Source organism: Schistocerca cancellata, chromosome 2, assembly GCF_023864275.1.
Source record: "Schistocerca cancellata isolate TAMUIC-IGC-003103 chromosome 2, iqSchCanc2.1, whole genome shotgun sequence".
Classification (NCBI taxonomy): domain Eukaryota; kingdom Metazoa; phylum Arthropoda; class Insecta; order Orthoptera; family Acrididae; genus Schistocerca; species Schistocerca cancellata.
In genome coordinates, this window is record NC_064627.1 from 393,918,048 (window position 1) to 393,928,672 (window position 10,625).

Below are 10,625 nucleotides of genomic sequence, written 5' to 3' on the forward strand. Positions count from 1 at the left end.
ATCAAGGCCGTTATTACGGCCAGAGGTGGTTGTTCTGAGTAATGATTTTCAGGATCTATGCACCCAAATTGCGTGAAAATGTAATCACTTGTCAGTTCTAGTGTGATATACTTGTCCAAGGAATACCCGTTTATCATCTGCATTTCTTCTTGGTGTAGCAATTTTAATGGCCAGTAGTGTATATATGTGACCGGTTTCTTAGGATAAACATTCTACCTGTACATGCTCGGCCTTCAGCGCCGGTGGCCTGTGCAGGGTGATTCACATTTCCAGTTAACAGGAGCTGTCAGACTGGAGATGCCTGTTGGAGTGTAGGAACGTAGATGAATTAACCGTGTTGTCCTCTAGGCGACCAAATAGCGAACTAATACTTAGTATGTGTTGGATAGCTTTCGTGATTGCGTGGAAATTTGAGAAATAAAAATGGAAATGTCGTGTGGCTAGGGCCTCCCGTCGGGTAGACCGTTCGCCTGGTGCTGGTCTTTCGATTTGACGCCACTTCGGCGACCTGCGCGTCGATGGGGATGAAATGATGATGATTAGGACAACACAACACCCAGTCCCTGAGCGGAGAAAATGTCCAACCCAGCCGGGAATCGAATCCGGGCCCTTAGGATTGACAGTCTGTCACGCTGACCACTCAGCTACCGGGGCGGACAATTTGAGAAGATTGAATATGGAGGTGAGTTTGCACTGGATCGTTATTCCCGCCCATGTAATTTGTTCGGTTGACTGCTTCCGCACATTTCGCGCCTTTATTTAGTTGAGAGAAGATCGATTGTGGTGTGTCCATCTAGAGTGACACATTTGCCTGTTCTCTAGACATTAGAAACAATCTAGTTAACCTTGTAAATTTTGGGGCTTATTTGGAATCTACTACATCACTGACATCGGTATTCGAGAGTGGAAATATCAGTTTCCTCTATTTGTTCTGAGTTGCCGAGTAAATGTCTTCGTGGAGATGACAAGTTTCTGGTTAGTGAGTGGTTTACAGCATGAACCACCTAGCTAAAGTTTTGGGTTTGTAGAGAACTAATTTCCAGTCTATATATTGGGAATTATGCTGCACTAGCGATCGGTAGGATGCTGCCTGGTGCTTGATATCGAGAAGTACCACGAAAATGGAATAATATTATGGCAAACCATGCGAAAAAATGCGTGTGTTCTTGTAATCCCTGAGTCTGGAGATGTGTGTAGAAAAGTGCAAGCAAGGAAGCAGTTTTGGAGCAGAAACAATAATGTGTTTGTGCCAAGGGAAAACGATCCCAAATTTGTAGAACAGTTCTGAGAGCGACTTTGGTCCACTGTGGGTGCTCTGGTCATGCGTTGGGGATGGATGACTTGTGATTGTTGGCTGTGGGAAAATATCTACTGCTGTGAGGAGTATATATATGGTACTGCCCGTTTTAGTGGTATATGTTCAAATGATGTAAAAGGGATGATTTTGTTTGGCACAGGATCTGAATTGTATGTTTACTACATCGACACGATACGCGGAGATATATTGCTGGGTTGGAGATCGATTTCGTGCACTAATATTCAAGCTCCCATCCTCGGTGGGAGAGCAGTGTAAACGAGTAAGAGACTTTCCGTATTTGATGATATGTATGGTAGTTTGTAAGATTTGATTGCCAGTGCAATATGGGGATCTGTGTAAAATAACCACTGAAAGTCTCATATGCAGAAAGAAAAAAAGGCTGATGGTGCTTCGATACCGGCGGCATCAGCGGGTAAATTCGATAAGAGCCAGTCATAATGCTCGATTCATTCACATCCTTTGTGCATGGATAGAGGGGCCTCTGCATAGCGGAGGGAGCATTTGTGTGTGTTGAATGCAGGAAGGGTATCACATGATGGACGGGGTACCACGTTAGGTCCGCGAGGAAGACTGCATTCGACGTTATTCTACGCTACTTTCGTAAACAGGTTCTGTTACGGCAAGAATTTCCGTGCATACAAGCTGAGACATCAAGAAAGCGAGCGTTAACTGTTTCTGGGACACTATACAATTTCCGTGAGGTCGACTCGGTTCTTATTTTTTCATAGTCATGTGACACCAATATAAGATTGAGAACCTTGTTAGATGTGCTTGTGAGGGTTTTTAGCTATGTGCGTGCACTTTGTGGGTTTTCGTCAGTCACGTTTGGCAATTAAGCACCATTAGACACGTCTCTCATGTTGTACAAGGAACAATGCACCCTGTGCTATTCTGGGAAGCGTTGGAACATCTTTCTCAGTGCTGGGCCATACCACAGCTATGCGTCATCGCTTATGGGACCAGCATGAGCGCGTCTTGGAGTTCTGTGATGTCAGTATAACACTCGAAGAATTCTAACTGTATACACGAAAAGACTCACTTTCACCTGCAGCGGTGTGAGAGCCATGGCTCGTGCTGGCTTGCGTCCAGCAGTGTCTCGCGGCGGCGGCGGTGGCGTTGAGTGGTGGGATGTGTTTTTTATTAGCAATCTTTTTTTAAGCTATATTCCATTGAGTTCACCGACCAATAGGATGCTGTGAATTAAGAAAAACTACCCCATAAATGTGAAGAATACCGATTTAATTAATTTGCATAAATTTTTATACCAATGTGGTGTTAGCAGTACAGTATTTAATGGGAGGGAGTGTGTGAGTGGGTGACATGGAGCAGAACAGCAGGTTAAGTGCAAAACACTGTCTTAATTTGCATAATTTTCATGTAAAACGCAGTACAAAAGTCTAAGGGGGTGTGTGGCAAAGAAGAATGAGCCAGAAATGGCGTTCAAAAGCATGTGAAATTCGAAAAGTATACCAGAAAATGGGAGGAGATAACTGATTACTTAATTTGGTATCGATGGCGGAGGAATATTTTAAGGAAATGGGGGTGACGTGGAAAACCACTTAACAGAACAGTAGGTTAAGTGCTGACAAAGGCCCAAACATAAAGTTAAGACACCCAGAGTGTAGTGCTGAACATTAGGTTATGCATCATGTTTGCTCCACATAATTACTTCTTACAAGACTTCCGTGTTTCCAGACTGCAGGGAATGATGAGCAAGAGAAATCAACCACCACAAACTGATCTTTTTTTATAAATATACAATATACCCTTGAATTTCCTGTTATGAGATCCTCCTTCACCACCAATTTCCATATATTCCATACAATACCTTGAATCCCCTAAATTGGTTTAATAAACAATATTCCACACAATGCCTAAATTGTTTGAACAATATTCCATACACTATAATCGAATACTCTCCAAATGGTCGATCAACTGAGTCTATTTCCTGCCAATTCCTAGGAAGAGGTGGCAGTCGGATGACTTAGGTTAGTGGAGGTGCCCTTTTTTCCCACCATTTTCTTAGGTTAGTAGATGTTGCATTGTCCTGATGTAATCTGAACTTCCCTCCAGGGGGGCGTGACACTTTCCCATCAAAGAGGTTAATTAATTGATCAATTTAATTAAATAGTCAATGTGACCTAAATTATCCTCCCACCATTTTCTTAGGTTAGTAGAGGTTGAATTGTCCTGATTGAATTTGAACTTCCCACCAGGGTGGCGTGGCAGGGGAGCATGGCACTTCCCTACCAGAGAGGTTAACTAATTGATCAATTTAATTAAGTAGTCAATCAAATTGATAAGAGTGAGAGGGGGCCTTTTCCAATAACTCAGACCTGAAAGTGTACCTGTGGCAGCGAGGGGAGAGCGGATTGGGGGAGGGGGTGGGGGCAGGGGGGACAATAGATTAAGTGCCTGTCAATCAAAAGGAAATGGGGGTGATATGGAAAAGCACTTAAGAGAATAATAGGTTAAGTACCTATCAATAAAAGAAAATGGGAGTGACATGGAAAACCACTTAACAGAACAATAGGCTAAGGACCTGCCATTCAAAGGAGAACAATAGGTTCGCCCCTGAGTGCATACCTGCCCCTGATGTAGGTAATCTGCACTAACAAAATGGTTTCCTACAAATGTAGCCCCACTACTGATGGTAGGGGCGTCATCAGGTGAGACCTCCAAGGAGGAAAATAAATTATTTTTATTTTCTACTTTTTACTTCTATGTCCATTCAGCTGTATTTTAATTTAAATGTTATTAGTTTTGAAGCCCCGAGGTTCCAGCTTCAGGAATAAGCATACAAGTATCGATGTCAGGTGGAAGAACACCTCAGCTAACAGACCCAAATAGCTTGACTGAATAAAAATTTAAGTTGGGTATGTCAGTTTTTGTACCAGTTCATACGCAGATAGATGATCAGTTTCCTCACATTCTGATGACATATTTGCATGCGTACACTGGCTACCACATGCTTGTGCCTGGAGCCTTGCAGCTCCGGAATAGATAACACTTCAATTGGAAAACAATAACTATAACTGAGCTTATAAGGGAATAAAAATAAATAAATAAATATAATTTGTTTTACTCTGTGGAAAACAGCCTATTTATTTCTGGATGACGACACAGAAGAACATGCGTTCTTAATGTAGCACTTGAAGTGAAGTTACTATGTAGATTAGAAAGGTACAAATTTGGTGTTTACATATTGACAACACTTTGAACTGAAAACTCACAAACTTCTTACAACTGTCAGTTTTGAAAAAAAAATGTTCTCAACAAATTTTCAATATATTTCTGAAATTTATCATAAATTTGGAAAGAGTAGTAAAGAATCTTAAACCTTGAACCACGAGCCTGTTGTTGCTGTATACCACAATGAGAGTACTATAGTCCAGACACCGTTCCACAGCTGATTTGTCTCGCTATTTCAGTTGAGTGGGTCGCAAATGCTCCTGTCCTCTTCCTCATTCATGACAGTGACAAAGTCTCTTCCAAGAGGGACTGAAGTATCCTACACTGCATAGTGCCACACTGACAACTGTTGCAAGCTACCGTTTCTAGAGCTACCCTGTGCAGTGTCAAGGCAGTATACCGATTTCTCTGACAAAACTTTGCTTTCAGTTTTTTTTTATTTTACCTTTTAATTTTTTTCACGCTTCTTAAGATCTTAAATCTTATAAACGATTCTCTATATTTATTCGTTACTCTCATTCCTTTAACATTTATAACGTTCTCTTTCACTTTACGTGACTTTTAACTGTTATCCACCCACCTCTGAATAAAGGTCTCTTTAATTTCACTGGATTACATACCATCTAACACCATCATGTTCCAGAAGTCCTCTTCATATTCGCAAGCCTTATTTAATATCTTACGTCTCCAGCGATCATATTATAGTTTCGCCTTTTGATGTCTTGTCTTGCTATGTGGCCGGCCGGCTGACATTATGTTTGGAAACCTTTTTGATGATGGCTGCTACCCGTCGTACCACTGATCACTTATGTCCTGATCATAGCGACAATTCCCATCTTCCTACTGTTCATTCTTCTTTGTGCACACCACCGTCTGTGAGTACTGACCTTTGTCAGATTTAGTGTTCACTAACAATAAATGTTTAGTAGTAGGACACATGTATTACACAATTTTGTTTTCAGTTTGTGGAACACTTGTTGGTCAGGACAAACGAAGGTTTTCTTAGTGTTGCCTAACGCAACCCCATTTTCAGCGGTTTTTCCGCCGTTTGCTTGCTTTTTCCGAGCTAGATATTATCGGTTATGAAGTCTTCGTTTGCTCTGGCCGTCGTCGTAGTCTGTTCCGAAATATAATTCGTGAAACTTATTTTCTTCATATTGGCACTGGCATCAATAGAGCCTATCATGATTTTCTACAAATGCTTGTGGTCTGTTGTCGGAAGAAAGTAATTGTGAACACAGAGAAAACCTTGAGAAACGGTAGTTGCTCATCGACTTCTGGTTCCACAGTCAGTTAATTTTTCAGGTTTTAAGTCGGAGGCCTGGGAACATGTACCAGAAAACTTGTTGGGTGAAAATTCTCCATTATTCAGATGCTTATTAGTGCCTTCTCAATCTCAGTACCCCCAACAGATCTCTTCTCCCTTGTTGTGTGCATACACTTGTTATTGATCTCATTCTAAACCTCCATTTTTATCGCATCACACAGGGCATTATCATTATTTCAGGTGTTTTCCAGCGTTATTGTTCTAGAAAGGTCGTTCACCTTCAGTGTATCGTTATAGTACAAGTAAAAATCACTTAGACCGTAAATAATATCTGGTCTGTAAGTTATTTCTTGATCTTCGTGATTTATGATTTTAAGTTATCATTTTAGACATTTTAAATTTTGGTCTTTCGATTTTCTTTGATAGTCTACATGATAACATGAATGTTAAATTTCCACATGTCATTTTTAATTCTTTTCCGACTGTTTTGTTAGCAATTTGTACTTGCTTGTGTCTCTCTTAGTGGTCTTTATTTCCTCAACTAAAGAATGCTGAAGGAAACCAGCTGTTTTTATTTCGTTTCTGAGGTTAAGAGTTCTTTACGGTCTCCTGAATATTCGAATTTATTTTCTCTGATGAGATTTCGTCCAGTTCTTATAACGTCATATGTTTCCTTGTGACAAGTTTTACGGAAGTGGCTTCTTGTTGCGACTTCTGATAAATTATTTGTTTACACTGGATCATGATTTAAATATTCTGTGCTAATTTCGATCACTTTAATTTGAAGTGTGAGGTGATAGTTTTGTGAACTAGTCTGTCTGTAATAACTGTCTGAAATCTGTTCAGTACATAAGCATTTTTACAATTTTACATTAGTAAAAATAAAGCTTCTTTCATTTTCGATTTGACCATATATATTCCAAGTCAATACGCATCAAATTTATTTTGGTAAAAAGTATCATGCGTATGAGATCTTTAGCTACCAGGTATCCATCTTTCGGTCACCTCGTTCATCTCTTCTATATAGTCCATCTGGGGCAATGTTATTGAGATTTTCGTTATTCTTTGGTCCTTTTGCCCTGAAGACGCCCATGACGATCTATGAATTTGAACGGTTCATACAGCTGTCCGATATCCTTTTCTTCTGAACGGTTGGTGGAAGCACTCACACCAAAGTCTTGGATGAAAACTTTGATGAACAGTTTTAGTATAACATATGTGACACACGGACTGTCTTCTGCACTGGATTATGTATGTCCCTATATATTAAGATGGCACCATAATGTGTGATCTATCCTTAGAGTTTTATTGGGTGACGTGAACTAGTGGAAACATTACAGCATGTACATATCTCACTCATGTTTCACAGATGCTCAGGAAATCCCACCGTGAGTTTTTTGTTTCTGTTTCAGCCGTTCAAATGCTTATGTTGTTCATCACTAATCTTGTTTCCCTACACTTTCTTCTCGAATTTTTACCACGATCCAGTGTGGCGTGTAATTAATACAATGTTCAGATCAAGTCTATCTCCGTACTTAGAGTCCATTCTGTGTGCGTAGAAAGTAGATGGTAATTCTTGTCATTGAATTTAGCAAATGTGTTAGTACTTGATAAAGAACTAAGAACTAAGGAGAGTTGCATTAAAAATTTGTGCAGCCTGATGAAAAGGTAAGAGCCATAAGTGACAAGAAAAACAAATGCACCTTAGAGTTCAAATCATAATTGGTTGGAATCAAAAACTAAAGGTAAGAACCAAAGCACTTCTGTAGAATAGATGCAAAGAGCTTGGCAAAGAAGTATAATTGAGGCCAAAATTCACCGAGTTTTATATCTCACGTTTTCCAAATAAGTCCAACGAAATGAGAGTACTAGGGAGTCAAAACGTTTTTCCATGTCTATAAGTTCCAAGCAAAAAGTTATTCTCCAGTCTTCGTGTATCAATAAATACCAGATTCCTACGCTTTCCATGTAACTCTTGAAGGTTTTCTTCTGTTGTATTGAAATATTCATACAGCTCACCGACAGTTTTGTCTCTCCAATAAAAACGTAGCTCTAATTCTCCTCACTTACAGATCACTGACCACAGATCGCATAATCACTGATTTCTGAATTAAAATGTTATGTCATCGAGGTCTGAAGTCTTATTTCAGTTTTATTGTCTAGTAGTCCTTAACTCATATAGCGGATAACAACTGCGAATTATTGATATATCTGCCCTCGTTGTCAAGCTCTTAATTCGGCGATCTCAGAGAACAAGAAAGTTGTCAGGAAAAAGTATAGATAAAATTGAACCTGCCTTAATTTGTCAACGCTGTTTCCCCTTGCATTTGCATCCAAAAAAGCTTCCTAAACTTTTCACCGTTACGCAAATCGACTCGTTTGGAATCCTCTTCCTGCATGGCTTTATAATTTTACTTCTAACTGATTTCCCCTGTATTAAGACTTCTTGTTATTGTTGTGGTCTTCAATCCTGAGACTGGTTTGATGCAGCTCTCCATGCTACTCTATCACGTGCAAGCTTCTTCATCTCCCAGTACTTACTGCAACCCACATCCTTCTGAATCTGCTTAGTGTATTCATCTCTTGGTCTCCCTCTACGATTTTTACCCTCCACGCTGTCCTTCAATGCTAAATTTGTGATCCCTTGATGCCTCAAAACATGTCCTACCAACCGGTACCTTCTTTTCGTCAAGTTGTGCCACAAACTCCTCTTCTCCCCAATTCTATTCAATACCTCCTCATTAGTTATGTGATCTACCCATCTTATCTTCAGCGTTCTTCTGTAGCACCACCTTCCGAAAGCTTCTATTCTCTTCTTGTCCAAACTATGTATCGTCCATGTTTCATTTCCATACATGGCTACACTCCATACAAATACTTTCAGAAACGACTTCCTGATACTTAAATTTATACTCGATGATAGCAAATTTCTCTTCTTCAGAAATGCTTTCCTTGCCATTGCCAGTCTACATTTTATATCCTCCCTACTTCGACCACCATCAGTTATTTTGCTCCCCAAATAGCAAAACTCCTTTACTACTTTAAGTGTCTCATTTCCTAATCTAATTTCCTCAGCATCACCCGACTTAATTTGTCTACATTCCATTATCCTCGTTTTGCTTTTGTTGATGTTCATCTTATATCCTCCTTTCAAGACAATGTCTATTCCGTTCAACTGCTCTTCTAAGTCCTTTGCTGTCTATGACAGAATTACAATGTCATCGGCGAACCTCAAAGTTTTTATTTCTTCTCCATGAATTTTAATACCTACTCCGAATTTTTCTTTTGTTTCCTTTACTGCTTGCTCAATATTCAGATTGAATTACATCGGGGAGAGGCTACAACCCTGTCTCACTCCCTTCCCAACCACTGCTTCTCTTTCATGCCCCTCGACTCTTATAACTGCCGTCTGGTTTCTGTACAAATTGTAAATAGCCTTTCGCTCCCTGTATTTTACCCCTGCCACCTTCAGAATTTGAAAGAGAGTATTCCAGTTAACATTGTCAAAAGCTTTCTAGTTAAACTAAATGGAAATCTACAGATTTTTAGAAATTTAAGAGTTATCGTGCTAAAGAGGCTAAAAACATAATGTACTTTGGCGGTTATTCAGAATAAACCTTATTCAAACAATATGAACATAAATGTACACTAACTCGACATTAGGAAAGCAAGTTATCACTTAGCATCATCCAAAAATAACAAATAATGGCTGACTTTTCTAAATCAGTCCGAACTAAAATGCCTAAATGATCTAAGTTCACCATACAGTTTTGTAATATTTCTAGCTCTAGTGATCATTTTACTGTTCAGTCTTGGCACAGCTCACTGTAAAACTGCTCAAGTAGGTATTCTATCATTCTTTTGTGGTCTCTTTTTCTTTCCGAATCCAATCCTTTTTCTCCGGTGACATCACTGGATGTGATCCTTTTGAAATCTTCACTTTGCCGCTCTTTTTTCAATTCTCTAATCATTTCTCGTCCCTCTATTTAAACTAATGTCTTTTTTATCTGAATTAGCGCAGGCGTGGTGATTTTAATCTATGTTGCGGAATGGCGGAATTTAATTTAACTGGTTGCTGAACGTGCATAAAATAGCTATCTTTCACCCGAAAAGCTTTAAATGGTTGCTTATTGCGAACTGTTGTTACATAATCAGAACAAAATGTCTCCTCACCTCTGCTAACACTTCCTTCTAGAGTTACCAGTTTTTCTGTTACTTGCCTTCGCTGAATTATTCATATTGGCTCAAATGGCTCTGATCACTATGGGACTTAACTTCTGAGGTCATCGGTCCCCTAGAACTCAGAACTACATAAACCTAACTAACCTAAGGACATCACACACATCGATGCCCGAGGCAGGATTCGAACCTGGGACCGTAGCGGTCGCGCGGTTCCAGACTGTAGCGCCTAGAACCGCTCGTCCACTCCGACCGGCATTCATATCGGTTTCGCTCTCCATTGTAGTGCAGATGAAGACACGCAAGAGACAGGACGCTAAACGGCAGGAACAAGTGGAAGTGTATAATCTCTACGTCCAGTATAGCCAGCTCGTGTAACACAATCTGCACTTACCTCATTTAGCATGAACAGATCACAGGAGTTACCTATCAGTGCCACTTACTCGCCATCGTAGCATCTACATTAGCCATCACTGGAGATAGCCGTTGTAGTATGTAAAGGCCCTGTTCACATACTACCTAACGGAGTAGAAAAAACAATTAATGCAAAAATGACGCTTAGTCCCTTTAGCAGGATAATACTTCAGTTGTCCTTTTAGTTCTGCTTATAATTTTGTTAGATCATGATGATATCATTGAACTGCTTGTTATGTTAATAATATGATGAAA